Source organism: Corvus brachyrhynchos, unplaced genomic scaffold (assembly GCF_000691975.1).
Source record: "Corvus brachyrhynchos isolate BGI_N302 unplaced genomic scaffold, ASM69197v1 scaffold59, whole genome shotgun sequence".
Classification (NCBI taxonomy): Eukaryota; Metazoa; Chordata; class Aves; order Passeriformes; family Corvidae; genus Corvus; species Corvus brachyrhynchos.
In genome coordinates this window covers 7,249,617-7,254,738 of record NW_008246054.1, presented here as the reverse complement: position 1 = coordinate 7,254,738, position 5,122 = coordinate 7,249,617, and positions in this window count along the sequence as shown.

The following is a 5,122-nucleotide window of genomic DNA, read 5'->3' as shown; positions in this document are numbered from 1 at the left end:
AAAGAGGCCCAGTGTCCATCCGGTGTAGGTGTCTGGGCACACACTTGCAGCACCTTGGATAGCTGCACCGCAGAAACCAGAGCTCCAAGTCACATCTGCTCGTTCTGTCACCACAAATCTGCTTTACTTCCCAAGCTTTTCCTCTCCTTTGTTTGCAAGTCAGTCTGGAGGGACCTTCTGACAAGGTACCTTTATCCATCAGACTGCCAAGAACTTACAAACCTCTCATTTGTCCACTTAATGAAATGGGCACTGCTGGCTTGGCTGTTTTGGTTTTCTTTGCTCTGAATAAATGATTACCCCCCATGTGTAATTTTTTTCTCAAGTAAACAGGTTTGGTCCTGATATTTTATTATTACTACTAGGGAGAGAAGGTATATCCATTCATAGATGATGGATATACACCCATGATGTGCAGGTAGCTTTATACCACAGAAGGCTGCTGTGATGGACATCCAGAGAGAATGAGAAATCACATAAAAATGGAAGGAAAAGGAAGTCTTCACAGGAAAAACCCCAAAATCCGCAAACCAAAATGGGAGAAAAAAATGAATGAAGTGGGCAGACAATACAAATGAAGAATGATGGTCTACAAGGGCCCAAAGGGCCCATCCTCATCTTGATCAATTCCAGATCTCTTCAAATCAAGGGATTGAAATAATCCAAATTCCCAGATCAACCATTTTAAGTCTTGAAGCTAAGACTCTGATCTTTCTGAGTGCTTGTAAGATTTTATTGATCTTTGCTTATGTCAGCTCATTGATGCGTTTGTGGACCTTCGGCACCGAGCAATGGGTTCAAAGCTGAGCACATCTTTCCACCTGCTGGCTTTTCCACTCAAGGCAAAGCACGAGGTGTCCAAGTGCCTGGAATTACAGGAGCAGTCTGTGTCAGCATCTCTGTTAGCAACGACATCCTTGAGCTTCTGGAAAACCCCACCTGTGGCAGGAGTCTGCCCCATGCCAAACCCACCGGTGTTACTCTGGTGCAGAAACAGAGTGAAAAGTTCAGGATAGTCAAAGTTGCACCCCTCATCTGCAAGGATAACCTCATCCCTGCTCATTCACCTTCCCCAGAGGACACAGAATTTCCTAACACTGCACAGGAACTTAAAAAAATGCCCTGCTCTTTTTTGGATTTTTGGTTATACAAACAGAAAGGTGGCAGAGTTATCACCACCAGACCTTCTGCAGGGAGGAGCCAATCCATCAGTCCCCAGGGACAGGTTTGCTGTAGGATTAACTCAGGTGAAGGACACACAAAGGTGTCTGAAATGTTATGGGATGGATTTGCTAAAGGATTTGCTCAGGCAAGTGATACAGGTTCAGATGTTTAGGGTCCTATTGATGGATTTGCTGTAGGATCTGCCAGAAAATAAATCTATACCATTTATACCAAAGACCTCAGGTACGACAGTCTTGTAGGTTTTTCTTGAGAGGTACAAAAGTGTAAAACTATATAGACTATATAAAAACTGTGTAAAACTATAAACAAATACTTGATAACAATTAATGCTGTAGGATTTGTCCAGAAGAGAAACAGTCTCACAGGCCAACCCCTGTAAGTGTGTTCTGCATTACCCCAGCATAGGTTGACAAACCAAGATGACTTGTTGCTTATGGAATTTCTTGTGATCATCAAACAAGATGAAAGTCTGGCTTGAGTAATTAAAATGCTAATTGGAAATTCACCATTCATCAGAGGAAATAGCAATGAGTTCCTTTTTTTTTTTTCCTTTCTTTTTCCTCCAGCATTTTCTCTCTAGTGGTGGCAGATGTTGGGGTTGTGAATTCATTGTCTGTCAGAGACACAGCAAAATCCTCTTTCCAAACTAGTTTTCTGTATTTTTGTTGATTGTCTGCTTAAATTAACCTTCTCTAATGAGATGAAAATACGCAGGGTATGCCTGTAATTTACGGGCTGTGAAATTAGTGAGTACAGATATAATACATCCTGGTGGGTGACAGGGACTCGAGAGCTCTGAGAGTGCCCACACAGAGGAGAGGATGGCAATGTATCTTTAATTCATGGTTCCCAGTGGTGTGGAGGATAATCCAGGCTGGCTGCTGGCACACAAACACTCAGGACCATTAGGCACAATGGCTGGTGCCTGCCCTCTCCTCTCAGAAAGACTTTACACCAGGAAAAAGTCAGTGTAATGTGAATGTAAAGTGCTGCCACATCTCTCAATTTGCATTTCAATTGCAAACCCTTCCCTGTGAGGGTGCTGAGGCCCTGGCACAGGTTGCCCAGAGAAGCTGTGGCTGCCTCATCCCTGGAAGTGTCCAAGGCCAGGTTGGATGGGGCTTGGAGCAGCCCAGGCTAGTGGAAGGGGGCTGAAATCCCCAAGAAAAGGTGGATGCCTTCCACTGAAGGGCTTAAACTTCAGGATTGGACACATCTTCCTCACTGCCCACCATGCCCCACACTGCCAAAGCTCCCACTCAGAATATTTGTATCAGAAAGTCAGACTTCAATATTTTCACTTGATAAGAAGGTGGTGTTTGAGTTATTTCTCACTCAGGCATAGATCAATGTGCAAACAAACAAGCAAAGCCTCCTCTCAAGAATCACATCAAGACATCCACTGGCACAAACCGACGCAAGCCAGGGGGGAGCACAAAGTGTCCACATCTGTGTTTGTTCTGCAGACAGGGGAAGGGACATCAGAGAATTGCAGGGCTGCCAGCTTCCAATATTTTAGGGCTAATTTATGGTAATAGATGTTTGAAACACTCTCAGCCCTCAAGACATTAGTACACACCTCGGCTTTCACAAAAAAGAAATAAAAAAATCATTCTTTGTTTTCATGCTGAGCAGATAATCTGGATATTGTCTGACAGATTCAATTTGAAGTCCCATAACAAAAAGACAAATAAAAAACCTCCTTCCCTGCTACCCCTGATGATTTTTTCCCTGTGTTTGGGATGCTGTGATAATGGATTTGTGCCTGTAGGACCCACTGGGGGTTGAGAGACCCCGGGTTTGTGTATATGCCAAAGACGTTGCACAGAATGGTGAGAGTCTCGAAGAAAATGAGGAGTGCTGAAGTTCTTTCTAACAATATCCGTTGCTTTAATAGAAGATATTATCACTGTGTGTGAATCTTGTCACACATTAGGCCTCAAATCAGATGTATTTACAGCCCTGTATTTTAAAAAGGTAGAAGAGCAACACTATGAATTTGAGTTTGGGGTGGGTTTTTTACATTTTTAACATAGCTATTACAAGGGAAAAAAATCCTTTTATTTGGGTTCAAGTTCAGATGGGTTCTGGATCAAATGGCTGAAGTTATACCCTGAAATTTGTGTAGGTTCACATCATTCATATCTGTGTCTGTATTTATTAGGTGAAATGAAACAAAACACATAAAAAAGGTGAACAAACAAATGCACAAGCAAAACCGAAGCCCAGATCCCTGAGCCCGCTGCTGAATCTGGAATGAGTGCAGATCTAGGCAGAAAATTCTAATCCACCCTCTCATTCCCCCTAATTGTCATTTTTGTTGGATGTGTTTCTAACATATGCCAATTATTTGTGTTTTTATAAACACGGTCCTTGCCCAGAGGTGAACAAGAAAGAAGAAAGACAAGGACAGGATGGCTCTGCTTTACAATTTTCCTGGCAGCAAAGGCAGATTAAGAGTATCCCACCGTTCTCCAGCCAGTTGTTCCCTTTTTCCACACTGCTCCTCCTGCAGATGTGTCACTGCAGTTCTGTGAAGGGGCTCAAGTGAATCAGGTTACAAAGATTTCTTTTCAGTGTGGTCCAGCGTCAGCCCAGCCTCAGGGCAGTTCCCTCCATAGGTCTGGAGTAGGAAATGGAGCTGCAATGCAGGGAAGAACAGCCAGGGTGGGAAACTGATAAAGTGGTTTTGCCCCTGAGGAATGATGCTGTGGTGGGGTGGGAGAATGTGGTCCAGGAGGAATATGGGTTCACTTCTTTAAAAATGTGAATCAAATAAGGGAAATCTACAAATTTCAGCTATGATTTAATATTTTTTTCCCTTTTTTTCTGATTTTTAACTAATACAGACATTAATTAAGTTGCTTATCCTTTTTTTTCTGAGGGGGAGGAAAGGAGACATCTTTCCTTCAAAACCTTCACCTGCAGCAGAAATCATGATGGAGAAGGCAGAGGACTGATACTACTGCTAAATAATCATATTGCTCAGGTGGTGTAAACTGGTTTAGTTCTGACAATGTCACAGTAATTGGCATGAGATGTGAATCAGGTTGCATTCAACCCGAGAATGGTATCAGGGAAAATGTTCTAGTAGGAGGTGAACATCAAAGAGGGAAAAGGAAATCAGAGGAAGGTGCAAAATAGAGTTACTTTACCCTTAATATCAGTGTTCATGTCCTACAAAATTACTACAAGAAACAGCATGACATGGAGCTGCATGAAACAGGTCTGCGTGTCCCAGGGAAAATATCCAGACAGAAACGTGAAAGTCTTGAGTTTTTGCAAAGCTACATTCTGGTTAGGGCAGTAGAAACATTTTTGTGGAGTTTTCTTTTGTCCTTTTTGGCCATTTTGGCATTTTAGCTTAGTTTTAATTATTGGGAATGCTATAAGAAAACTTGTTTCAATCTGGGGAAGAAATAAGAGAAAAATTTAAAAATATGTCAATTATCTTTAAAAAAACAGAAAGGGACTTATTAAAACTGATTCTTTCCTGCAAACAGCTCTGATTTCCAAGAAAAGGACTTTTCCAAGGAACAATAGGTTTATTTCAAGTACCCAGGCAGCTCTTGTGCTGTCACTGGTGTGGGTGCAGGTCTGTTTTCAAGGCAGTGCCCCTGTTCTGAAGAGCTCTGCTCTCTGTGGAGACAAGAACCCTCCCTGGGCCAGCCCAGCCCCAGCCTTGAGAGTCAGCGCACGCTTTGTGTGGCTCCCCTTTCACAGGGCTCTGCCTCTATTCTACCTCCTTCTTTCATTCTCCTGGTGCACTGTAAAGGTCACTCTTCCTGAAAGGAGATATTTGTTCTTTGTGTTCAGGGTTGACAAAAAAAAAGCGTAACCCTTGCATATTACAGAGGGTTTAGGAGGCATTAATGGACTTTCACTGTAAAGTTCCTTGGGCATGGATTCCTCTTTGGTTTCGCTGTCAAAACGTGGC